Here is a 27,963-nt window from a genome sequence, read left to right as displayed (position 1 = left end):
CAGATTTATGCTGATCCTTCCATCGTATACCTCTCCAGCACAGATCCGACTCGAGTTTGGTCTAACAAAGCAACTCCTCGCATGGCGAGGCTCGTACATCAAGTGCTGGCATAAAATCAAGAATTCGCCCAGGAACACACTGAAACACCGGCTCTGGCAGGAACTGTGTGATACATCCATCTCACCGGCCAAAGCCTACTTGGAGGAATCACTGGCCACTACAAGATTAGCCGACTTATGGGAAATTCCAACAACGCACTCGCACTTTAAGGATATTGTAAATAAGGTTATCAAGAACTTTCCTTCATAGAAGACTAAGCCACCTTATCACATAGGAGCCATCCATTGATGACTCTGAGCAGCTACTAACTATTTGGGCCTCAGGCATACTTCGATTTGGGTCATTCCAGGAAGTTAAAAGAATCCTTTTTAAAATACAGGTAAGGCATCCTTCCAGCTATACCACATCTTCCACTGTGGCTGAGAGAGAATTGCGGGGAATTATGCAGGCTTTGCGGAGTTGGAAACAAAGATATTGAACATTTAATATGCTCTTGCATTGAGCTAAAAGAGGAAAGGGTAGATCTCCTAAAATGACACTTGAATGAACGACGCATGAAAGACAAGCACTGCTTGCCTGCTTTAACCCAAGTGACCCGCAGTTAAATGGGAAGCTAGTAAAGTTCTTGAAACGAGTAGCATCCATGCAAGGCCCGGTGGCATCCTGTGTAAGTACAAAAACAAAAAAAAACTTAAAACTGTAATCTCTGCACAGACTCCGGAGGCTCAGAGAAAAATTTGTCATACTGGGAACTCTGCTCTATTCGAACATTCCTGCATTTTTATAATATATAAGAATTTTAAAAGAGCACTGACTGAAAAGGCTAAATAACCGAAAATGTTTTATTAGAGTGTATTTTTGTAATGGTTTTAATTAATCAAAAATAATACATTTATTAATATTATTATTCTGTTATGGTTGTTAATTATTATTAATTAATTGGTAATTATGTTAATTGTGTTTTTTCTAGAAGCGGGTTGTGGATTGATAGGGGAGTAGAGTGGGAAGTAATTTAATGTTAATACATATATTAATATTTTTAATATAATATTTATTACATTTTATTTTATAGCCTTAATTGTGTGAATTAGTTTATAAATAATTATTTATATTTTTCTTGGTAATTGCTGTTAATCATTAATTAATTATGTCAATTGTGTCACTCTATTAATTAGTTAGTTAATCATTAATTCATTTTGTCAATTGTGTCAAGTTTTAAGAAATCGGTGGCATTTATAGCAGAATATGGTTTGAGGTAATTTATTTATAATGAATCAATTATTTGTTAATTAGTGCTAATTAATTAATTAAAATTTAAATATGGTATTTTATATTATTTTGATGTGTGAGCTGTGGGGTTTATAGCGGTAAATGGTGGGAAGTACATTTCTTTTAATTAATTAGTGATTTGTTGTTTATTGATATTCATTTATTAATTGTTTATCTGTTAATTAGTTGTGTTATTTATGGAGGTACACTTGTTTTTTAACATTTAGATGTGTTTTTTAAAGTGTGTGGTGTTATAGGGTAGGAACAAAAGATTACTTTTATGTAATAATAATTTTTCTGATTAAAATTAATTTCTATTACAAAATATTTGTTTGTTAATTTTTTGTTAAATTAAAACAATTTATCTTTTTCTGTACATTTTTGATTTTTTTAAACATTATAATATGTTTCTATGTTTTGTAAATTTATATATTTTGATATATGTTTTGTTTTTGGGTTTTGTACTGTATTTCGTAATGTAGTTGATATTTTGGGTGTTTATAAATTTGAATTTTTTTTAGTGGGAATATTAATTTTTTCACCTACGCTATCCAACACTTTCCCTACTGTTGCACTTATTGGAGTGGGAATAGTAATTTTTACCCCTCCACTATCCAACACTTTCCCTACTGTTGCACTCACAGGAGTGGGAATAGTAATTTCATCCCCTCTGCTATCCAACACTTTCCCTTCTGTTGCACACGCTGGAGTGGAAGTTGTAATTTTTATTCCTCCCCTATCTATCACTTTCCCTACTTTTGCACTTGTTGGAGTGGGAATAGTATTTTTTCCCCTCGGCTATCCAACATTTTCCCTACTGTTACACTCTTTGGAGTGGGAATAGTAAATTATTCTCCTTCACTATCCAACACTTTCCCTACTATTGCACTCCTTGGAGTGGAAAAAGTAAATTATTCCCCCCCCTGTCCAACACTTTTCCAACTGCTGCACTTGCTGGAGTGGGAATAGTAATGTTTTTCCCTACGCTATCCAACACTTTCCTTACTGTTGCACTCAATGTAGTGTAAAATGTAGGTTTAAAAAATATTTAATATTTTAATATTTAAATTTATAATATAAACATGTTTTTAATTATTTTTCTGTTACAGGTGTATGTATATATATATATATATATATATATATATATATATATATATATATATATATATATATATATATATATATTTATTTGTCATTTTTTATATATTTCTAACATATAATTAATTAAAATTATTATTTATTAAATATTTTTAGGTAAATATATATATGTATTACACTTTATTTATGTAAGTTTAATTTATTTTTAAATTAAATGTATTACTTATAATTGTTAAAATGTACAAATAAATCTAATTTTTTAATGTTAAATGTATTATTTAATGTATTTTACATTATTTTTAATAGATAAAAAACAATATTTTGTACTTCAATATTTTTAACAACAATATTACTCATCAAAGCCCACTCCTTTGCTACCAACACCAACACTCCCCCTTGCCCACCCCTCCCCACGAACGTCTTTACCCTGTCCGAACCTACTGAAATTAGCAAAATCATCCCGCCCTTCCATACCAACGCGTCCCCCCTCCACAGCTTGACACCTGCACAACAGCCTTAGAAGTTAACTCTCATACGAGCTCTCTTGTCTCTCCATCATCATCCTTTCCCTCCACTCCCCTTAAACTTCAGTCCTCTATCTCAGTTCTCGTTGGTACAAGCAGACTCCCCCTTCTTCCGGCGTCTCCCAGACCCCACCGACAACTCAGACCTGTACCCCCCTGTCCCCCCACCCAACTGCCCAACCCCACCCCCCTCTCATGCATGTTGATTAATTGCCAGTCCGCCTCCTGCCACGCGACTGAGATTGCGGAATCCATTCGCAGCGAAAACGTTGACATAGCTTTCCTTACTGAAACCTGGCTTAACCCTCATTCCACTCCAATCCTCGACCTGCTGATCCCCCCTGGTTATTCCATCATTAAGAAAGATAGAAGCGAGCAAATAGGAGGTAGCCTTGCCCTAATCTTTAAAGAAGATCTTAATCTCTCGACAGTCCATGTGCAAGATCCTTCCACATTTGAGTACCTATGCGCTGATATCAACATTCCTGGTTTCCCCGCCATTAGGCTTCACACTATCTACCACCCTCCTGGTAATTGTATCGCCTTTACTGAAGAGATGTCGGATTTTATTACTCAAGCATCGTTCTCCCACTCTAAAAATCTCTTTCTTGGGGACTACAACATCCACTGGAATAAAACTGACGACCCCGCAGTCTCCATATTTAACGGCATCATAGACATCACTGACCTGACTCAACTCTGCCAATCCCCAACTCACGCCAAAGGTGACACCCTTGATGCTATTCTGACTAGCAAGGATCTGGCCTCCCTCTCTAATATCCTTCCTGTCGACAGGTCCGATCACCACATCATCCTCTTCACCTTGAATAGCTCCATTATTCGCCCCACCCCCATTGACAGTCTACCTCTGAAACCTACTCGTAAACCTCACCGTATTCCGCCGTGCGAACTAGAATCCACTATTATAACTCACTTACTACTCGCCCCTCTCTCCCACAGCACCAATGACCTAACCAATCATTACAATAATTCTATTCTTGAAGCCCTTGACCAAATTGCCCCAATCAAAATCAAACAACAAAAAAACTTCCCGCCCAAATCCTGGTTCAACTCTGAACTTGAGAGAGCGCAAATCGAGAAAAAAATTAGAAGTGCACCATATTTACAAGCACGTTGCATTAGTTTAGTAAAGATTACATAAGAGTGTCGAATTTATAGAGTGAAAATACATGAGTGTTTAATTAAAATAGAATGCATATATCTGTGTGAAAAGCTAATATAGAAGTGTGTAGAGATGTTAGAATGATGTTGAAATCCCATGTTATGTGGCTGTTGTAGAGGAGAATGTAATACTGATAAACGTAGAAATGTGTAGGCCACATGGCAGTTCACAGAGAATGAAGGGGTTGTTACACTCTCACGAGATATGGATTTTAATGTTGTTTTAATTCAAAGTATTATTGATCATAGAACTGAAATATATGTTTTATAGAAGTGTTTCATATAACCATTGTGTGTAATGAGTTAGAATACTGTTTAGACTAAGAAATTAAAGGTTTACAGAGTGCACAGGCCCGTTTCATGTAATTCTAATAGGCCTGAATAGAGAAGTTCATTTCTTTTGATCTGTATGTGTTAGTTAGAGAAATGTCATGTTAAGCATAAATTGCGGAGCCTGCTCGATGGTTTACGACTTAGAAGATATGGTGGAGGCCGGAATTTGGGGCCCACTGTACAAGTGTCTGTTTGCAGGTGCGTGGAGGTTCCAATCAAGAGAGTGATGAATAGGGTTTTGTTCAGAGAGCCAGGCACAGGCCTGGAGAGGTTTCAGGAATTTCCTGGGGGCTACCGTCCTGCCGGAGAAGAGCCTGAGAAGCAAGGTCAACGCTAACGATGGGCCCAGAGGAGTATCAGCATGGAAAATGCCAGAACTGACACCACGTGAGGGGCGTCTCTAAAGGGCGTTTATATTGTAAATGTGATTTCTGTATTATCAGATTAAAGACTATTTGGTGAAGAAACTAGAACTTACTATGGTACTAGATTCCGAGATATGGGATTGTATTTATAGAGATGTAGACAAATCCATGATTAGCTTAGGATATAAGCTTTTTTCTGACTTCAGGATTAGCGATGTCATAAACTTAACAGAGAAATGGAATAGAAAACTGGCTTTGACTGTACCAACTGATCTAATTAGTACATCTCTTAAAAGCCTAAACTTATCTGTTCTGTTCAATCTTCTAGTCTAAAACTGCAAATGTTTAAAACTGTTTGTCAATTATACCATACTCCTGAGAGAATCCTTAAATGGACAACGAATAATAATTATTGTGATCGCACGAAATGCCCTAAATGTGACCTGAGTGGCGCTGATATTCTCCACATGTTTTTTTCTTGCCCACGGCTTAGTGAGTATTGGGATGGAATAATTAAGGTGATTGCTGATAGACTTGATCAACCCATTTCATTTTCATCTGTTGATGTGTTGGTAGGCATCAGTAGGGGTAATCGCGCACTTAGAGATTTGTTGAATATTTTAATCACATGCGCAAGACTAACTATTGCTAGAGCCTGGATTCAAAAAAACCCACCAATAGTTCTGGAATGGTGGAGCCTAGTTAAGGAAACATATAATATGGAGACTGCTATTGCTGCTTCAAGGGGTCTACAGGCTGAACGAAAAATTGCTAGAATTTGGGGTTCATTTATGCCTCAGTAATTGTATTTGTCATGTTTCTTTTTTTGGATCCTTCTCTTTGGTCTTTTTTTCTAAAAACCTATGTATGTATGACCTCTTTATTGGCTATGGCCTATGCAATGCTTAATGCTTGTTTACTGCAATTATTGCAAAATTTTATTTCTGGCTTATTTTGTGTATCCATTTGATGCAAATAAAAAATCTTTAAAATAAAAAAAAATAAAAAAAAAATAAAAATAGATTTCTGTATTAGGGACAGCACCCCTGGGTGGAGTTAGGGCAGATGGTCTGAGGAACCTAAGAGAGCGGATGGGTAGGCAGATAGGTTAACTGCGAGAGACCGATTTTACAACGAAGACTAAGGGAAGTGAGTGATCTTCTTTGGAAGTCACCACGGCTGACACCTTTTTAGGTTAAGATTTTACTAAGTAGGGATGTCACTTAATCTAGGGTAGGGACAGTCTAATCTGGATTTTCTTCCTTTCTGTAAATGACTCACAAGTTACAGCTTGTGTCTATTCTTGCAACTCTGATGATTTTTGAATTGGTTTTGGTGATATTCTTCTGCCGACTAAGAGCATTTAGAAAATGTATGTTTGTATTGATACCAGTATATCTTTTGAACCTTATTTTGAGATGTTTGTATCTCCAGTTAACTTTGGCTTTATAATAAACTTTTAAACTCATTTGTAGTAAGTGGTTCTTTAGAGTGTGGTAAGTCCTTATTAATTGACCTAGTAGTGGATTGCCTTTTACTCTATGACAGGTATCAACGGTTCAGTCGACCTGAGTTGGGATCTAGACCTATAGCCATGGATCAAAAATCCCGCTGTAACAGTTGGTAGCAGAGGATGGTTACCTTCTAGAGGAAGGTGATCTAGACTAGGTTAAGATTACCCCAAGGTCCCTAGAGATCAAGAGATGAGCAGCGGAAGAATCGCCTGCCGAAGAAGGTGCTGACGGTGCGAGAGAAAAGCAGCAGGGTCAGACGAGAGTGAGTATAACAAGGGTCATGCGTTGACAGATTGCGGTGTTTTGTGTTGTATTTGTATTGTAATGTCATGCGGAGTTGAATGCCTGTAGAGTGAGTGAGAGAGGGTTGTGAGCGCGCGCAACCTGGCTGGGGGAAAATCTTAAGTTCGGGGAAGAGCTTAAGTGGTTCGGGTGTATCGAACATCCAGAGTAGTTGTCGACCAGAGTAAAGGGGGTCATGAGGTACCATTGATCGCCCGCAGGACCGAGATAGGGGGAACGCAAGAGTGAGAGTGTGGGTAACGGACGCAGGTCGAAAGTTACCGTGTGTAAGAAACCTATCAGTTAAGGCGATTGTCTGGACGTACACGGGAAGACATTTCGTCAGTTAAGGTGACAATTACAGTTAGACTGTGGGCGTACAGTCAAGGAAAGTGATTGCTTGGTCGGAAGTAATCATTTTTCAGAGTATGAATGGGACGCATGCATGACCGGGAGACGAGCGAAGAAAGGAGGGGAACTGCTGCGAAGGGGTACGAGTGACGTCAGCGAGAGCCGCGCTGAGATAGGCCGGTTGGTGTGAAGCCGCGCTGTGATAGGCCGGTTGGTGTGACGTCAGCGAAAGCCGCGCTGAGATAGGCCAGTTAGCGAGAACCGCGCTGGGATTGGTGGATTGTCATCAGGAAGTAAACGAATGCGGAGAAAATAGAAATTTTGTAGATTTTGAACATGAAGTGTTTTAAATGTTTGAGAGCGATCTTTAAGAGAAACAGAAGAGAATCTTATTACGGGGAAGAGGCACCGCCAGAGGGTACACCAGCTCACTATATGGCAACGAATGTTGGGTTGCATACTATACTGTGGCTTGGTACTTGGAGTAAGATTACAGAAGGGAATGAGGAACTGACTTTTCCGAAATACGGAACGTTTAGACTAGAAGTGTTGCACCAGCTGAAAGCAGTTATGTCCTCATTGAGACCTTTGCCTAGACCAATACAGTTTGAGGCCCTTAATGCGTGGATTAGGGCCGCGCACGACAGGAATCAGAACAGGCGCCAAGAAAGGGTAAGGCGATCAGTAAGGGCAGTGCAAGATGCCAAATGGGATGCGGAAGCCAAGAAATGGAGGGTACAGACGATTGAAGTGGATAAGTTGTACCCAGTGAGAGAGGTTACAGGAGAAAAGAGACCCATAGAAGAGGATGACGTGAGCGAGTCGGAGGATGGCCTAATAAATAGGTTGTTGATAGATAGACCGCCTCCGGACAATAGGGAGATGGAAGGTACTGAGCTCCCAAGGGAAGATAGGGTTGACATAGAAGAGAACAGGCCACTCCCTATAACGAATTGGGTACCTACCAAACGTGAGGAGACACCTCAACATAGTCCTGTACAGAGAGTAGTCGGAAGGGTTGTGGTGCAGAAGATGCCAGCAACAGAGAGGGTTGAGTCTTATGGATTGCCAGATGCTCTTCAAGTACCCGTTACCATAGGTCCTATAGTGTCGGTTTATCACCCAGAGAAAGGGAGAGAGGAAGAACAGGTACGGCTAGACAGAGAAAGAGTTGAGATGGAAAGGAGGAATAACATGACAAATGCCTGGAGGAAATTGCCAGGACCGATAACGTGGAGCACCCCATTGGATTCAGCAGTGGATCCCGTAGTAGAGCAGGGGGGTCAGAGAGGACCGATGGACCTGAGGGGACCACGGCCGAAATCCTATAAAGAGTTGAGGGCTGACTTGAAGGAATGGGATAGGTCCACAGAAGCACAGAGCAACAGGTCAAGAGCAGAAGCTGGATGGGGAAGTCGAGGCAACAGGACATTATCTCACTGCGGGGCTAGCGAAAGCAGTCAGGAGTGGGACGGTAAAAGTCAGGAGAGTAGAGGAGTTACACGTCATATTGACGGTGGAAATGGGCAGGATCAAAAAGGTAGAAGTGCGGAGTGTGGAGAGACGTCTCGTCTCATTCAAAGTGAGGGAGACCAAAGGACACAAGAGTACAGGGATAGGTTTAAGTGCACTCTCCACGCACCTGATGATAACGTACAGTACTGGAATTGTGGGAACATGGGGAACCGCGAAGGATCTTGCCATGCGTCGAGTGATCAGAGATCACAGGCAAATTGCGAAGGCATGGGGAATAATGGAATGTCTTACCATGCACCTAGAGAAACCAGGCAGAATGGGAAATGTGGGACTATGGGAAATAGAGAAGTGTTTCACTATACACCCAGAGAGGATGGAACTGCATGGGACCTGGAGAGGTGGGAGCATGGGAGGACTCCCCATAACTCGCCCGAGCCCAGACGTAGGACTCAGAGCGGTGATGGGAGAGATGTAGAAGGACTCTCTAGAGACAGCATACTGAAAGCTGTGATAAAAGCCAAAAGACTCGATGTGACCAGCTTAAAATCTGACCTGGACGAGATAATTGATGGTGTGTTGCCTTTAGAAAGGATTGACATGTACGAACAAGATGAGCTGCTGTTTATAGCAAAGGATGTTACTCGGAAGGCAAGAGCAACTCATGAGAAACTGTCTGAACTGGCAGACAAGTATAAGGTAGATTTGTCCAGAACAAAAGCATTGCAGGGTAACCATAGGTTGCATTATTCAGATCAGGACTTAGATGAGAGGAGGACAACGGGATTAAAAACACATATAAGGGAACTGATCACAGGAATAAGAGCATGGAGAGATCTGGACAAATGGGAAGAGAGGTGGTCCAAAAAGGGAACTGTTAGGCGGAGCGCAAATGTGATGTCACCGGAGGGAAGGCTACTGCAGATGGAGGCATTCCCTTTGCGAGAAATAGCGAATGGGAGTTATGTACACGTGCCCTGCAGTAGGGGAGATTTGGCTGCATTTACCAACTCATTTCCGAAGTTAAGGGAAAATCCCGTAGAGTGGTACAAGCAGGTAGAGAGGTTTGTCAAGATTTCAAAAGTATTGTGGATTGATTTGAACACCTTATTTGACATTGTGGTCCCAGGAGACTTGTGGATAGCATGCAAGGTTAGTGTCGAATGGCCAACTGCAGAACCAGAAAGGGATGCTCGTACTAATGGACCGTCAGAAACCGTAATGTTAAAATATGATAGGGTGATGACATGGCTGAAGGAGAAGGTGCCACCACAAGATATAGATTGGGTAAAAATAGACCGAACAAGACAGGAACCCAAGGAGACAGTTCATGAGTTTTATGAGCGATTGCTGAAAACGTTCAAACAATACAGTGGATTAGATGTAATGGATCCCAAGGATATAGGACAGTTTGTATCGAAGTTCGTTTTGGGGTTGAGACCTGATATTTGTTTGATGATTCAGCAACATTTAATTTGTTGGCAAAACAAACCATTGGATGAAATTTTGAGATACGCAAGGTATTGCAGTGATGAAATAGATTCCAAAGCAAAGAAACTAAAGGAGAAACTGATGATGGTGCAGATGCAGTCGGCTGGAAGGGGTGGACAGCAGCAACAGGGAACAGGGACAATGGGACGGAAACCAAATAGTCAGAATAAGGACAGCGAGAAAAACTCAAGACCTAGAATAGACATTGCTACATTGAAAAATACGACAAAGTGTCACCAGTGTCACCAGGTGGGACATTGGAAACGCGAGTGTCCCTATTACCCTGAAAACGGAGAGCTAGAAGTAGAGGAGGAGGAAGTTCAAGAAGTTCCAGTTCAAAGGGTGACGGTGTCAAAGAGTAAGGTGACCAAAGGGGGGACTTCGGCTCCACGAGCCCAGTTCCCGCAGCCACCAAAGATTACGACAGGGGGAAAGATCTATAGACAAATGCCTCTTTTTATAGACGAAGAAGAGTGTTACTACGTTGATCCATTGACGGGACGACGTGTAAGTAGAGAGGAGGACTGTACCCTCGGGGCAGTTCTAGAGGTGGATCAAAGAGGCCCGTTTGTTGAGGCTGAAGTGGCAGGGTGTCCTACAGCATTCTTAGTAGATACCGGAGCTACTCGATCAACTCTGAGATCGGCAGTGGTTCCAGATCTACCAATGTCGGGGGAAACAATTCAAGTGGTAGGAGTTGCAAATAGGAGAATGACTAACCCTTTGACGGAACCAGTGCTAGTGAGAATAGGAAACCACAACTATGAACATCAGTTTGTAGTATGTGATTCTAGTCATGTGTGTCTGTTAGGAAGAGACTTATTGTGCAAACTGAACTGCACAATATACTGCACACCTCAGGGAGTGGAGGTACAGACTACAGACGATGATGCTACCTTTAAGGTTACAAATTCGAGAGTATGCGTAGAACTGTATCCTACCCTGACTGTGGAGGACCTTCCTCGGGACTTACGAGATACAGTGTCATCAGAGGTATGGGATTTTACTGGAGAAGAGATAGGATTGATCAAAGGAGTAGAACCAGTGAAGATCATGGTAAAACCAAATGTTGAATATCCAAGAATGCCTCAATACAAATTGATCCTGGAGACGATTGCAGGAATAAAACCCGTAATCGACTCTATGATTCAACAGGGAATACTGAAGGAAATCGTGGGTAGTCCATGCAACTCCCCGATTATGGGTTTGCAGAAGCCTAGTGGGAAATTTAGAATAGTGCAAGATCTTCGAAAGATTAATAACATAGTTGTCTCATGTTGTCCAGTGGTACCGAATTCATCAGTGATATTGTTTCAGATACCATTCCAAGCTGAGTGGTTCGCCGTGATAGATCTTTGTCAGGCTTTCTTTTCAATTCCATTAGATGAGGAAAGCCAGTATCTTTTCGCTTTTAAGCTGGAAAATCGTGTCTTAACATGGTGTCGTATCCCCCAGGGGTATACAGAAAGCCCATCAATTTTCAACCAGCTATTGAAGAAAAATCTTGAAAGTCTAGTACTGCCACAGAACTCGGTTCTGGTCCAGTACATAGACGACCTACTTGTTGCGTCAGGAACGGAAGAAGCTTGTAAGATTGATACCATCGCCTTGCTGAACCATTTAGCTGAAAATGGGCATAAGGTATCTCCGAGCAAATTGCAGTACTGTCTGACAGAAGTACAGTACTTGGGTCACCGGATAGAAAAAGGAAAGCGCAAGGTGTCACCAGATAGGATAGAGGCGATAATGAAGATGAATGCGCCTACGACACAGAGAGAAGTCAGGATGTTCCTAGGAATGGTTGGTTATTGCCGACAGTGGATAGCTAACTTTTCCCTGAAGGCAAAACCCTTACAAAAACTGACGCACAAGGAGGTGAGTGATCCGGTACCATGGGACAAGGATTGTTTGATGTCGTTCCTACAGCTGAGAGAGGACTTGTGCCGTGCTCCAGCTTTGGGGATGCCTGATTACGAAAAACCATTTTCACTTTACTGCTGCGAAAGAGAGGGTTGTGCTTTGTCAGTCTTAGTACAAACTCATGGAAATGCCCGCAGACCAGTTGCATACTTTTCGGCTACTTTAGATCCGGTAGCCGCAGCGTTGCCCGGATGTCTCAAATCCGTTGCTGCAACAGGTGTCAGCATTGAAAGGTGTGAAAATATCGTCATGGGACACCAATTAGTGGTGTATGTACCTCATTCTGTAGAACTATTAATGACCAGGACCAAGACACAGCACTTAACCAATAATAGGCTCACGCGCTATGAACAAGTTATTCTTGCTGCGGAGAACGTGACCATTAAGAGGTGCTCTGTTTTGAATCCTGCTACATTGATGCCACTTCCTAATGATATAGAAGGCGAAGAATGTGAAGATCACGATTGCCTTGATGTGACTGAACTATGCAGCAAGCCAAGACCAGATATTGTGGATGAGCCGTTGACTGACCCTGATGAAATTTTCTTTGTTGATGGCTCATGTTTAAGAGACGATACTGGCCGGTTGAGAGCAGCTTATGCTGTTTGCACCATTACTGGAATTGTGGAAGCCGCTTGCCTGGAAGGAGTACACTCCGCTCAGGTAGCCAAAATCATTGCATTGACACGTGCCTGTTTAGCAGGTAGCAAAATTAGAGTCACCATTTATACCAATAGCCAATATGGTTTCGGTGTGGTTCATGATTATGGGCAATTGTGGTCTCAGAGAGGTTACATGACCTCCTCTGGTTCGCCTATTCGAAATGGGGAATTTGTGCGACTGTTGTTAGAAGCATTACAAGGTCCAGCAGCAATTGCGATCGTTAAATGTGTAGCCCACACCAAAAATACAGATTTTGTGTCGCAAGGTAATCGATATGCAGACGAAGTTGCTCGCTACTGTGCGGAGCAAGGATATTCTTTCACGGAAGTGGAAGTAGGTGGGACTCAGGAAAAGACAGAGTTAAACATGATGCTAGAAACAGTTGATACTTGGGACGATTTAAAAGACCTGCAAGAGAAAGCACCCGATACTGAGAAAAAGGCATGGGAAACGGCAGGTTGTGTGAAAAGTGAAATGGATTTGTGGGTTTCAGCAGATGGAAGGGCAGTATTACCTGATGAACTAGTGAGTCCAATGGCACGACAGATACATGGTCCAGTACACTTAGGAAGGGATGCCATGCTGAGGTTATTTAGGCAGACTTGGTATAATCCTAGGTTTAGGATAGCAGCAGAAGCAGTGTGTCGGAGGTGTGTCACATGCCAGCAATTGAACGTAGGGAAGAGAACACCAGTTACAATGAGTCACATTGGGAGGTCTGGGGGGCCTTTCAACAGAATGCAATTAGACTTTATTGAGATGACAAAAAGCAACCGCCTCAGGTATGTTCTGGTGGTTGTATGTATATTTTCCAGATGGGTCGAAGCATACCCTACACGCAGATGCGATACACTCACAGTAGCAAAGTTGTTGCTTAGGGAGTTGATCCCGCGCTTTGGGGTGCCGACCTCCTTGGAATCAGACAGAGGAACTCATTTCAACAGCGAAGTTGTGAAGATGCTTTGCTCTGCATTGAACATTGATCAGAAGTTGCACTGTAGCTATCGACCAGAGGCTTCAGGTATCGTGGAGCAGATAAACGGAACTCTAAAATCCCGAATAGCCAAAGTATGTTCATCGACGTCCTTAAGCTGGCCTGATGCTCTGCCCTTGGTACGCATGAGTATGCGTAGCACACCAGACAGGAGGACAGGTCTCTCTCCACATGAGGTTTTAATGGGGAGGGCAATGAGACTTCCGTCTGTTCCAACTACAGCTTTGTTGAATATTACAGATGACCTGATCTTGGATTATTGCAAGGGACTTTCTGATGTCATTCATTCTGTGTCTCTTCAGGTGCAGGCTGCTGAAGTTCCATCTTCAAGAGACCTATGTCACGACTTGTGCCCTGGTGATTGGGTGCTTGTCAAGAAGCACGTGCGGAAGAACTGCCTAGATGTGCGTTGGAAGGGGCCCTACCAAATAATCTTGACAACGAATACGGCTGTAAAGTGTGGAGGGTTGCCAAACTGGATCCACGCTTCCCATACTCGAAGAGTTCCAGCACCCTTAGAAGAAACAGCTCCTCTCACAGATGAAAATCCAGCTGTGGACGGCGAACCACTAGAGGGGATCAGTCAAGCTGTGGGGGTGTCGGAAGAAGTTGGGAGTGCTACAGATCCAGAAGAAGAAAGACAGGACGACAGTGAAACTGAAGTTGGCACCGAAGGAGAAAGTTGTTGTGAATACGGCTCAGACACAGATCAAGACAAGAGTGATCAAGAACCGAGTGTGAGGACAAGAAATAGGAGAACAAGGCGTGGAGAAGCTAGTTGGCCTGAAAGAAAGACGAGGCCGAGCTTGAAGCCAACTCCAGAGAGAACTCTTGCTCCTATATCTGAAGACTCGGATCTGGACGTAGGTGCACAAAGACAGGAACAGGAAGGTCCGAGAAGAACGAGGAGGGTGCGAGTGCCCTGCAGAAGATACGCTACTCCTGAGTGGACCTACCTAGCTGCAGATGTCCAGTGCACGGAGATCTGGGAGGGTGAGGGAAGTGACATTGACCAGTACTGACCCAATCATAACAGTGGAAATAGTGTTGGTGATACCCGGAGTGGAGGTCGAAGGGTTGCTGACACTCACTATCCCCAATCCTCCTTATCTGAGCGGGATAAGAGACATGGTGTTAAACAGAATAGAATTTCCGACTTTTTGTTCAACAAGGCCAACTCCCGAGGAGATCACTCTTCGTTTGGAAATATTAGAATACGTGATTAGAGCCGCTGGAACCCGTCTGATTCCAGATTGTTAAAGACTTTGTAAATAAAATGATTGAAAGATAACCTAGCGCCAAGTGGAAGAAGAAGAAATTTAGGGATTCCCATTTAGTGGACGGAGAAGGGCTAGGGTTGTCTTTTGCTTTAGAACTCAAAGACTGATCTTGCGGAAGGGATTATCAGCTTCCAGATGTGGTTCAGAGACACTTAATAAGCAAAGAAAAGAGACTTTGTGTTGTGAAAGAAAATCAGAACTACACTGTCTTGAGATCATGGAGGCTGGCAACCCAAACCGCAGGACAAAATGCATAGTAGGCACACTTTTAGTGGGAGTAATTTTCCTTATAGTTTTAGTAGTTACTATATCATATGTAGTGGGACATGAAAATGAAGAGAAGGCTACAAAGGAAGCAAAAATTGTATCGATACAGAAACCTACTACTGCTGGTCAAAGGGGGGACAATACAGAGACAGATAAAGCTTTACTAGCAGCAGAGACTCGTAGGTTGCCTATGGATGAATCACAGGGAAATTTCAAATCAAATGCATATGCTAAATTGCTTTATGAATATATTGATGCTATGGAGGCTAAAGATTGCTACGTGTGTATGCAATTGCCAGCCTCTGTAGACAAAGGTATTAGATATCATCATCTTCCAGTGACTTATGGAATCACATGTAGTTTGTTGCTCAGTATATTTTATGAACGTGATGGTTTTGAATATTATTTTTCAAATTTTGATGCTGTTTTACCAGAAGTTCCAAATTACAAGCATATGAACAAGTGGGATTATTATAAGAGTGAAGATAGACTAAAGAAATTTTTCATTCCTTGGAAAACGTTAGATACTTCACATGCCCGAAGAAATAATTTGACTTGTAAAGTGTCAGAAATTGAGAAAAGGTATATAGGGCAGGTGGATGATCGGTACAGGAGACAGAAGATCTTAAAGGCTTCAGGCCAATGGAAAACAGATTGGACAGAGGAAGAAAGGTCACACCAAAGAAAGGGTAGTAATGGCCCAATAGCTTTAGATCGAGAGAAAAAAGGGAAACTGTGTATATATAGGGGTAAAACCTATGATGAGAATGTGTTTGTGGGAGAAGTAAATTGTGAACAAGCTTTCCAATTAGAATATTATACCAAGGATTTCTTGATGGGAATGCAGGTGATCCCGAATGTATATTTTGTTTGTGGAAGAAATGCATACGTGAAACTACCGGATAATTGGTATGGATCATGTTATTTAGCAATTGTCTTCCCCAAAATATACCATGCTAAGGATCTAGAAATTATAGAGGGAAGAACTCAAGCTAGAGGAAGAAGGGATGTAAGCGATGGGGAGGTAGTTGGAGACGTATTTGGTGCTATGTTTCCTCTTTTAGGGATAGCACTAAATGATGTCAAGATTAGAAGATTGGCAACAGTTGTAGATAGGTTGTCCGCCAGTACTGCTAGATCATTAATGCTGGTGGAGGGAGAGATGCAATCGATAAGGGCAATGGTTCTTCAGAACCGACTTGCTCTAGACGTTCTGTTAGCCAAAGAGGGAGGAGTCTGTAAAGCTTTGAAGGTTCAGGAATGTTGTACTTACATTCCAGACAATTCAAAACCTCTAGAAAAGTATATACGGAACATCACTGAAATTCATCATGAGATTGAGGATTTGACACAGGTAAATGTGTGGGAAAAAGTAGGTCATGGAATGGGTAAAGTTGGAAGTTGGTTTGCCAACCTAGGAAAGGGTTTCATTTGGTACATACTGAAACCATTCATCATAATAGTGGTTTGTATAATCACCCTGTGGGGATTGGTGCGGCTGTACCAATGGTATAGATCAAATAGGTTGCAGAGATCCATGAGAGAGCAGGAGAGGAGATTAGCTGCGATACAGGATAATCAGTACAGGAGTCTGAGGGCTCTAGAGATGATGAAACGAGAGAGTACTACAACGAGTGCAGTTTGATTTAGTTCATACCTCAGGGATGGTGTTGTGATGGTGATGACTACTAAAAAGTCATCAAAGGGGGGAACTGAGAGAGCACAAATCGAGAAAAAAATTAGAAGTGCACCATATTTACAAGCACGCTGCATTAGTTTAGTAAAGATTACATAAGAGTGTCGAATTTATAGAGTGAAAATACATAAGAGTGTTTAATTAAAATAGAATGCATATATCTGTGTGAAAAGCTAATATAGAAGTGTGTAGAGATGTTAGAATGATGTTGAAATCCCATGTTATGTGGCTGTTGTAGAGGAGAATGTAATACTGATAAACGTAGAAATGTGTAGGCCACATGGCAGTTCACAGAGAATGAAGGGGTTGTTACTCTCACGTGATATGGATTTTAATGTTGTTTTAATTCAAAGTATTATTGATCATAAAACTGAAATATATGTTTTATAGAAGGGTTTCATATAACCATTGTGTGTAATGAGTTAGAATACTGTTTAGACTAAGAAATTAAAGGTTTACAGAGTGCACAGGCCCGTTTCATGTAATTCTAATAGGCCTGAATAGAGAAGTTCATTTCTTTTGATCTGTATGTGTTAGTTAGAGAAATGTCATGTTAAGCATAAATTACGGAGCCTGCTCGATGGTATACGACTTAGAAGATATGGTGGAGGCCGGAATTTGGGGCCCACTGTACAAGTGTCTGTTTGCAGGTGCGAGGAGGTTCCAATCAAGAGAGTGATGAATAGGGTTTTGTTCAGAGAGCCAGGCACAGGCCTGGAGGAGGTTTCAGGAATTTCCTGGGGGGTACCGTCCTGCCGGAGAAGAGCCTGAGAAGCAAGGTCAACGCTAACGATGGGCCCAGAGGAGTATCAGCATGGAAAATGCCAGAACTGACACCACGTGAGGGGCGTCTCTAAAGGGCGTTTCTATTGTAAATGTGATTTCTGTATTAGGGACAGCACCCCTGGGTGGAGTTAGGGCAGATGGTCTGAGGAACCTAAGAGAGCGGATGGGTAGGCAGATAGGTTAACTGCGAGAGACCGATTTTACAACGAAGACTAAGGGAAGTGAGTGATCTTCTTTGGAAGTCACCACGGCTGACACCTTTTTAGGTTAAGATCTTACTAAGTAGGGATGTCACTTAGTCTAGTGTAGGGACAGTCTAATCTGGATTTTCTTCCTTTCTGTAAATGACTCACAAGTTACAGCTTGTGTCTATTCTTGCAACTCTGATGATTTTTGAATTGGTTTTGGTGATATTCTTCTGCCGACTAAGAGCATTTCGAAAATTTATGTTTGTATTGATACCAGTATATCTTTTGAACCTTATTTTGAGATGTTTGTATCTCCAGTTAACTTTGGCTTTATAATAAACTTTTAAACTCATTTGTAGTAAGTGGTTCTTTAGAGTGTGGTAAGTCCTTATTAATTGACCTAGTAGTGGATTGCCTTTTACTCTATGACAGGTATCAACGGTTCAGTCGACCTGAGTTGGGATCTAGACCTATAGCCATAGATCAAAAATCCCGCCGTAACAAACTCAATAAGGAAAGACGGGCCCTCAGACAATCAGAACGGGCCTGGAGGAACCATCCCACCTCTGACAATCTGGCCCTCCTTAGAAATGCCAGGGCCCAATACAAAAAACACATCTTCAATGAAAAAGCCTCCTATCTCCCGTCACAACTAGACCAGGCCAGAAACCGCTCCAGAGAACTATTTAACATTGTCAAAAAGCAAACGTCCTCTGGCCCCCCCAAAATTCCAGCCTCGGTGGAACGATGCGAAGAAATCGCCAGCTTCTTTTCTAATAAAGTCAACTCGATTGAACTCTCGTTCGCCTCCACCCCTCCCTCACCCCAACCTCCCTTCAATCAACTCCCCCATAACATCCCTAACACTAGTTCATCCTCTTCCACCCAGCCACAAGTTCACTCTAATCCCCTCAATGTTCTCCCCCAACCTATCTCCACTGTCACACGCCACCATGCTAAAAACTTATGCCTCCTGGAGCGAATTCTCCCCTGTTTCCGAAACCGCTGTCACCAATATCATCTCTAAACTCAAACCATCCTCTCACACTAAAGATCCTCTCCCCGCTCACCTGGTCCAAGAACTCAAACATGTCATTGCTCTGGTTTGGACCAACATCATCAATTCCTCTCTTTCCACGGGCTGTGTTCCCGCCTCCCTTCAGTTAGGCCAAATCTTCCCCATCCTCAAACACACCTCCGCTGACCCTAACGACCGTAACAACCTACGCCCCATCTCTAACCTACCTTTCCTCTCAAAAGCCCTGGAAAAATGTGTCCTATCCCAACTAGATAACCATATCGCCTCCTTCAATCTCCTAGAGATATTCCAATCTGGTTTCAGAAAAAGGTGCAGTAACGAAACTGCCATGCTCAATATTACAGATGACATCCATCGCTCCTTAGACAAAGGTGAATCCTCTCTACTAATCCTCCTTGACCTGTCGGCTGCTTTTGATACTGTCCATCATCCCACCCTTCTTAACACTCTCGAAGCTCACTTTGGTATTGAGGGCACCGTACTCAAATGGTTCTCCTCATTCCTTCAAAATAGAGCCCAACAAATTAAGCTCAGTCACTGCCTCTCCAAGCCCCAACCTGTCTCACTTGGTGTTCCACAAGGCTCTATCCTCTCCCCTATCTTATTTAACCTATTCATGGAACCTCTCATCCTCAAACAAACTAAATTATGTTACCATCTCTATGTGGACGACACCCAACTATACTACAGGATTAAAACTCATAATGACATCCTTCACCTCAACGATACCCCGATTAAAGTACAAGCTTGGTTCCACCTTAATCATCTCAAACTTAACCCGAAAAAAACTGAAATCATCCTTTTCACTCCTAAAAGCAACTTCCTCCCCATTCAACTCTGGATAAAGGATATAACAGCTCTCAACTGCTTCCTCTCCCCCTCGAATTCTGTCAAATCCTTAGGCATCAGTATTGATCATAACCTAAATCTCATCCCACACTTAAAAAATGCTGCCAAAGGTGCCCTCCTCACCCTCCATCACCTCAGAAAACTCAAACCTTTCATACCAGCTGACGACTTTAAAATCGTTGTCCAATCAGTAGTCCTCTCCCGTATCGACTATGGGAACGTCACACTCGCTGGCACCCCTAAAGTCCACTTAGCACCGATCAAATGTGTTCTCAACCTTGCCGCCGACTTATCTCCGATTGTAAAAAATTCGACCACATCTCTCCGGTCCTAAAAAACCTCAACTGGCTCCCAATTGAAGGAAGATCCACCTACAAGATTGCATGTATCACGCACAAAGCCCTTCACCTAAACACCCCCTCCTACCTGGCAGAGAAATTGCAAAAAGCTGGGTGCTCCAGGTCCCTGAGGAGTACCAACTCCCTTGTCCTAATCCCTCCTAGACTCAAATACAAAAAAGCCCAATCTCGTGCATTTTCTGGTAACGCTCCCACGATCTGGAACTCTCTCCCAATAAGACCTTCGCTGTAACCCCTCCTATCCTCTCTTCAAAAAAAGACTCAAATGACTCCTTCTCAACAAATATTGGGGTACGTAATTTCACTGAATTTCTGACACTTTTCACTCCTTGCTCCCTGGTTCTCGCCTCCTCCCAACCCGTCCCCTCCTTTCTCCCTCCTCTCCCCCGGTCTACACTCCCATCTCCATCTGATTTTCGACACTCCCTCCCCCCCTATTTATCTCCAAGCCCCTCTACCCCCCACCGCTCATTTGAATGCCTTGTTTTATGTCACTTACGATTAATGCACACTGTTTATTTTGTTTTAAATGTTTTACCTATCATGTTAAGCGCTCTGATACCCTCGGGTCCAGTAGCGCTATATAAAATCTTGGAAATAAAATAAATAAATAAATAAAATATTATAAATGGTTTAAAAAAATGTCACAGCTTCTGCTGCATCACCAGCAAAAATGAAGTCAGCACAAACAGGAGGTCTGAATGCAAAATGTTAAGGGGAACCACACCAAGGATACCGGGTCTAACACTTTTCTATGGTTACATGTGCTATTTTGCTTTTTGATACATGTGTTTGAGAGCAACATTAAATTATTTTGTCATGGAGTGACTCAGAGTTATGTCAAATTCCTTCTTGGAATTGTAGCATGTAGATCCTGTGCTTCACCCCGAGAGGACACACTCTATTTATTTTGGAAACAAATTCAGTTTTTTTAAGATTCAATAAATGAACAATTGATTTACTCAGTTAGTAAACTTCAATGACACAATTTTCCCAAAATAATTCATATTTCCATATCTTTATATATTCAATACAACTTTAAATATCAAAGATCTGGCAAAGATTAAATCATAAGTACGGTGAGAGACTTAATTGAAGAATTGAGTTTCTGGAAAGGATTTATGACGTAATGTATTTTTATTAATGGTCAGTACCTTTAAACAGCCCAAACAATTTCTAATATATTAAGGTTTAACTTTTTTTATGCTTTCATTTTCGAGGTATCAGCTATGTGTGTACCGATGAAGAACTAAGCGCCAAACATGTAGAAATTAAAAATGAAGGAGGAGTAAAGAAGACAAGGGGGGCATTATCTGACCCCCAGGATAATGTGGTGTTCCAATAAGGGCAAAAACCATCCCCCTGATAAAAATATATGTATTTGACACAGGCTACAGGAGAAAGAAGGAACAAATACCAAGGCTTTTTTAGACCCCATTCAGGATACGTAGAGTTGCTCGGTGGATTGGATGATGTGTAGTGGGGTAGGAATCCAAGGATAACTGCATAAGAGGTTGGGGATTATCAGTCCCTGTGCTCTATCCCTGTGCACCCGGGGTTTGTCACTGGGACTAGCCGTAGTCAAAGGCCGCTGTATACAGCCTCTGGTTGTGTACAGCGAGAGGTTGACCATCCAACAGGCTGGGTACAAGACCTGCCATAAGTATAGTGGGGGTTAGCTGCATGGGACGATGGGGCCAAGCCATGGCGACAGGCATGACCCTCCGACCAACCCCACCTGCACACAGTCATAGGCCTTGCACTGTAAGGAGATGGTTGTAGGGAGATTTTTGACAGCACCTAGCAAATGACACTTGACCGACTCTACCTTTTAGGTGGCTTTCACAAACAATAATCAATAAATCAATCAGGAATTTATACAGCGCGTCTACTCACCCGTAAGGTTCTCAAGGCGCTAACCAGAGCAAAAATCCAGGGCACAATACATGGCTTTATTTGTGATCGTACCACTGCATATATTGAAACTCATGTGTAAGGGAGCTTTGCACCTGCCACATTTTGCACTTTCATTTACTTCTGCATTCATACCCACTCGAGACAATGGTAATTAATACTCAGGCACTTGCTTGGGTTTTACATAAATGTAATTACAGGTTGCGATTGTTTACCAAAAACGAACTCAAAAGCTTTGTCACCAGGAAATTCAAGCAGCAGCTGCGCACGTCTGTAAAAATGATGATACATCTGTTGCAGAGATTACTGCCAACAAGTCATACGATCCTTGGACAAAGGAAACAAGCAACAAACAATACGGTTACGAGCGCAGCAGAAAAACAAAACAATTACTTTGCCATTTAAGCGGAAAGCACTAGCGGAGAAAGTACAAACGCTGCTAGAGTTTAGAATTAAGAATGGATTACTATGAAAAGACAAACCTCACTGCCTCTGATAATGAATGCCAAATTATTCTCCGTTGCTGCAATTATGCCCAGTGATTCTGCACGTGTTCACTTCAATTACTAAAAAAAAAGAACTTTCATTTATTTCTGCTAAATGGGATCTCTGTGCGACTGCGGTGTTCACCTCGTTTTGTGAGCACATTTTTATTTACATCCATTTTAAAGCCTAAAAAGAAGATAGATAAAATACCCGGGGGCATAGTAGCAAGGGCGATATCGTCGCTTTAGCGGGACTTTTTCCTGCGAAAGCGGCGATATATTTATCGCCCTATTATCAAGCTGTCGCTAACAGCAGTTCAACAGCTTGTAGGCGATAGCTACAGGTTTGGGGCCCGATTTGCATGTCAGCGATATTTATCGCTAATGACATGCAAAGTGGGCGTACCCAACCTGTTAGCGACTGAAAGCAGTCGCTAACACAGCTATCGCCTATTAGCAAGGTAGGTGAAGCGATAAAAAAACTTGCGCTAAGCGCGATTATCGCCAAAACGCCTGCTGAGACCACTTCTTAACCTGTATTCCAATGGGAGGTGGATATTCAGGTTAAGTCCCCATTAGCGATGATGCCTGAATATCGCTGGATTTCCAACGATATTCACGCATTGAGCCGCTATCGCCGGATATTTGGAGATTAACTTTGCTAATAGCATGTTATCTCTGCGATAATATCCGGTGATAGCCGGCGATAAAAAAAAATGCGATATTTATCGCTATTTGTTGCTAATATGCCCCCCAGACTTTTACATTAACTGTCTTCTCAATTAGAATGCAGGGGCATATTAGCAACAAATAGCGATAATTATCGCTAAATGTGCTTAGCGCATTTTTTTATCGTTTTGCCTTGCTAATAGGCGATAGCTGTGTTAGCAACTGCTTTCAGTCGCTAACAGGTTGGGTACGCCTACTTTGCATGTCATTAGCGATAAATATCGCTGACATGCAAAGCGGGCCCCAAACCTGTAGCTATCCCCTACAAGCTGTCGCTAACTGCTGTTAGCGACAGCTTGCTAACAGGGCGATAAAAATATTGCCGCTTTTGCGGGAAAAAGTCCAGCTAAAGTGGCGATATCGCCCTTGCTAATATGACCCTATGTTTCAATTTGATTATTTTTTAGAGGTGACATCTGACCAGCATGATTCATTATAAATTGGTACCTGGATATGGTCAATTTCAATTATTAACATAAGGAGTTATATTCTGGCAGAGGACCGGTCCTGGTTCAGTGTGTGTGACAGTCTCAGCCTCGGCCTTGTTGTTGTTGTTGTTGTAGGGGGGCAGGTAGAAGGTGTAATAACAAAGGCAGTAAACAAATTTGAGAAGTCAAACTACTAAGCAATGAGTGGGACAAATCAATAGGAGGTAGCCTAATGGCTAGGGCGGTCAATCTCACATCTGGGGAACCAGGTTTGAGTCTCAGAAATGATGCTCAACAAACATCCTGTGATTGTGGGCAAATAACTTAATCTCCCTGTGCCTAACAAAAATAAATGTGACCTTGTGCTCATGTAAAGCGCTCTGATACTGGATACCTTTGGGTCAAGTTTGCGCTATATAAAACTCCATAAAGTTACAACAAAAAATGTATGTGAACTGTAACTGAGGTCCCACAAAACACAAACAATCTGATCCTAGGTGGTGAACTGGCTCCTAGGGGAAATCTCTGGTTTAACCTTCATAGCTTGGCTGAAGAAGCAAGGTCATCTTCAGAGAAGTTGTCTGTGGTATAAGTGCAAAATCTAACCAAAACAACAATAAAGTTAGACAATAAAGAACTTAGATGGTGCTAACCAGATTGGTTTACTTGAGAAAGGGAAGGATAAAAATGCAGCACGAATGAAGAAGATGTGAGTGCAAAAAACAGCAGCCTCAAGATGTTATACCAAAAAATGATACTCCGGGTATACAATGAATGCCCAGGAAGAGGAGTACCTAATCAGTAATGTATTCAAACAGAAGATAAAAGCAAGCTAGAGGGGTAACAACCCCCCTGTTTTTGTAGGTATGGCAACAACAGGGCTTTTATAACACAGGCAACACATTTGTGGCAAAAGAGATTACATAAAATAACAGTGTCACACTTAATATTCCAACATCACTACTACACCCAAGGAACCAATTAAACATAGACATGCAGGTCAGAGTGATTCAGTCGACAACGTTTTGACTCACTATCCATGTGGGATCATCATCAGGACAATTATTAGTTTGCCTGAACCTATATTACATTTACATCAAAGGTAAAACCCACAGTATAACCTGGCAATTCTGGGCAAGGGGGCATAGTAGGAGTCCAGCTACCATAGAAGCAAGCTGATAATAAACATTATTTCTAAGGGAATGGGGCGGATGCCCTGATTGTGATTATGAGCCAGCACCACTTCCAGAGCCCAGAATAGGAGCCTGTCTCCAAATCCAACACTGGATCCCTGACCTTAAAGCCCTCAACTGTTCTCTGACCAAATCCAATCCCTTGAAATCAGTATTGTCCAGAACCTCAGTCTTACTGGCCACATCAAAAATGTGGCCAAAGGCGCACTCTACACTCTTTATCACCTCAAGAAAACCAAACCCTTCCTTCCTACAGATGACTTTAAATTAGTCGTCCAATCTCTGGTCCTGTCCCGAATGGACTATGGTAATGCCACTATTTAAGGAATACCGAAAGTCTACTTAGCCCCTATCAAATCTATCCTTAACCACGTTGCCAGGCTAATTATGGATTGCAAGCATACTGAACACATTTCCCCCGCTCTCAAAACCCTCAAATGGCTTACCATTGAAGGCAGATCCATTTACAAGACTGCTTGCATCACTCACAAAGTCCTTCATCAAAACACCCCTCAATACCTCTCAGATAAAGCCCACAAAGCCGGCTGCTCTAGAGCATTAAGGAGCACGAACGCTCTTGTCCTAGTCCCGCCTCTGTTAAAAAAGAAATCCACTTAATCACGTTCCTTCTCTGGAAATACACCTGCCACCTGGAATTCCCTCCCTATAGAAATACGCTGTAACCCATTTTACCCTAGCCTCAAAAAGGACCTAAAGCTGAACCTTCTAAACAAATATTGGGGCTCTTAAAATCTTTTATCTGGACCCTAATTCACTACCACCCTCCCTACTGTATAGGTTTCCCCCTTTCAATGCTCTGACTTCCTCTCCCTCCCCACTAGGCCTATTTTCCATTACTTCTGTTTCTCTCCCTTTGATTTCAATTGTTGCTCTTGGCCTTGCACTTATACTATTTTCCTACTCATCATCCACCACTGTTTCACCCAACTCTTACTTCCCTCCTCCTCCCCATTCCCACTTACCTTGCCCTCTTAATACACCTAGGATTGGATGTTTTCCCATTGAATGCCTTTTTTACCTCCCTCGTTCTTTTCTGTATTGTTTTGCATAGCCCCATTACTTGTATTTTTCCTTATTGTCCAAATGTTCAATGCAATCTTGCCTGTCTAGACCCTTGTAAAGCGCTCTGATACCCTTGGGTCCAGCCAGTGGTATATAAAACCTTTTTAAATAAATAAACTCCTCTTTTGAACCCTTGAGACAGGTTCCTATTCATTTACAGTCTCTGGCTATATATAGGACCACGTTACTAAGGACTTACAAGTAAATTAAATGTGCATATAGGTGTAAGCCAATTTTACCATGTTTAAAGGGGAGAGCACAAGCACTATAGCACTGGTTAGCAGTGGTAAAGTTCACAGAGTCCTAAAGCCAACAACAACTGGTTCAGAAAACAGGAGGAGTGAAAGCAAAAGGAGTGGGGGTGACCCTGCAGAGAGGGCCAGGTCCAACACTTGTGCAAAAATTCTACTGATTTCCTTTGAATTTCACTTATTACAAAAAAATCAGAAAGATCTGAGTTTTCCATATATATATGTTATTTTTTTTTAACAGATTGCTACACCCAGTTTACATTTATGCTCGAGTCAATGTATTTTATGGTTGTGCCACACTGTACACATTTGAGGTAATTTAATATAAGAATAACCATTTTGAATTTTCAGTTTTGTCCGACAATTCAAGTAAATTGATTGCTGTAACTAATTAGTTAAGAGCACATTTAGTTTGCTAACCTTTACATTAGAAAATTTGCCCATAGGGAAATTGTGCATAGGCATTTAATAAACAGTTTTTCATATACTGAACAAAACGGCCACAGGTGTTTTTTTGGTTGGCTTTAACTCCTAAATCAAAAGTTTTGTCTTAGTTTCATAATTATGGAAACTTCCCAATCATTTTATAATTGTTGCAAATATCAAATTATTGTGACTTTTTTGTTTTATGCTAGATATTTGATGTTGCGTATATGTTTATAATGATGTGTTGCCTTCGTTTTATGTTATTTATGCTAGTGTGTTGCATGTTCTCGTATATTTGATTGCCTATCTACAATTCATGTAACTGCTAGAACAGCCCCTAAAAAGCAGAATAGATCATCCCCGAAATGTTTGGTGGCTATTTTTCTTCACGCAAAAAATCTGATAAGGAGTCTTGCATATTTTGGATACTGTCTGTTTATGCAACATTTTCTGTCAATGGATATAAGCTCCATATTTATACCTATTATCTAAATAGGCTGTTTGTCTTCATGTAAATAGCGATTGAGTCTTGAATAATTTGGAGATCGCCTAATAATGCATCATTTGATACCAATGATTATAAGCTCAATTTGTGTACTTTATTTTTTCTTTGAAGTGAAAAAATCACACTTGGGATTTGTAAAAATGGGAATTGTTGACCTTTAAATGTTGCTGACCTGATGGATAGCTGCTTTGTAGCTTCATAGGTGTTATCCCTTTTATTCCACTGAAACCTGTATCGCTACTTTTTAAGCAACTCAGGACAAAATGTTGAGTTCTTTTTTCATTCTCACCAGCTTAATACCCCTAACTCTCCATTCCAAAGAGGGTTTTAGGCTCTACAGTGCATCTTAATTCCTCTGACACCATACCCATATTGTAAACAGGGCATAGAAGTTAACGTAAGTGAGATTTTGACTCCTGTCAGTGCAAGAAAGGGAGACATTTGACATACTAGTAGTTAGCCCCTGTAGTTTAAAGTGGGATAATGTCAGAAGGGCTGCTTGTTACCTGTGAAGATATCCAGGTGCTGATATAGAGCAACTTCCTCTTTCGTGTAACCTCTGTGTAACATTCTCTTATTTTTACCCTTCCTATCTTAGTATTTCCCTTCCCCTTTTCTCTTTCCTGCTGTTTCTCACAGATAAACCTACTGAGAATGTTGATCGGAGAAGTGTCTATATTTTACATTTAACTTGTGTTTCTACTGATACCTTCTTTGATGTTGAAAGCTTCTGTTCATGCAACCCACACGGCATGCCAAGAGACTGAGGGCCCTTCACCTACGAAGAGCTGCTTTAGAGATATTTTACTTCAAGAATTCGAGGTACGGCTTTGTCCCAGCTCCAAAGTCAACTGCATCCCATTTCCGTGGTGCTGCTCTTCCCTCTTTGATCCTCTTAGCTTCAGTGGAGCTCCAAGCCTTGCTTTGAGGGATCCAACTCCCTCTTGGATCCCATTATTTCTTAT

This window comes from Lissotriton helveticus, chromosome 6 (genome assembly GCF_964261635.1).
Source record: "Lissotriton helveticus chromosome 6, aLisHel1.1, whole genome shotgun sequence".
NCBI classification, from domain to species: domain Eukaryota; kingdom Metazoa; phylum Chordata; class Amphibia; order Caudata; family Salamandridae; genus Lissotriton; species Lissotriton helveticus.
This window is presented reverse-complemented; position numbering follows the sequence as displayed.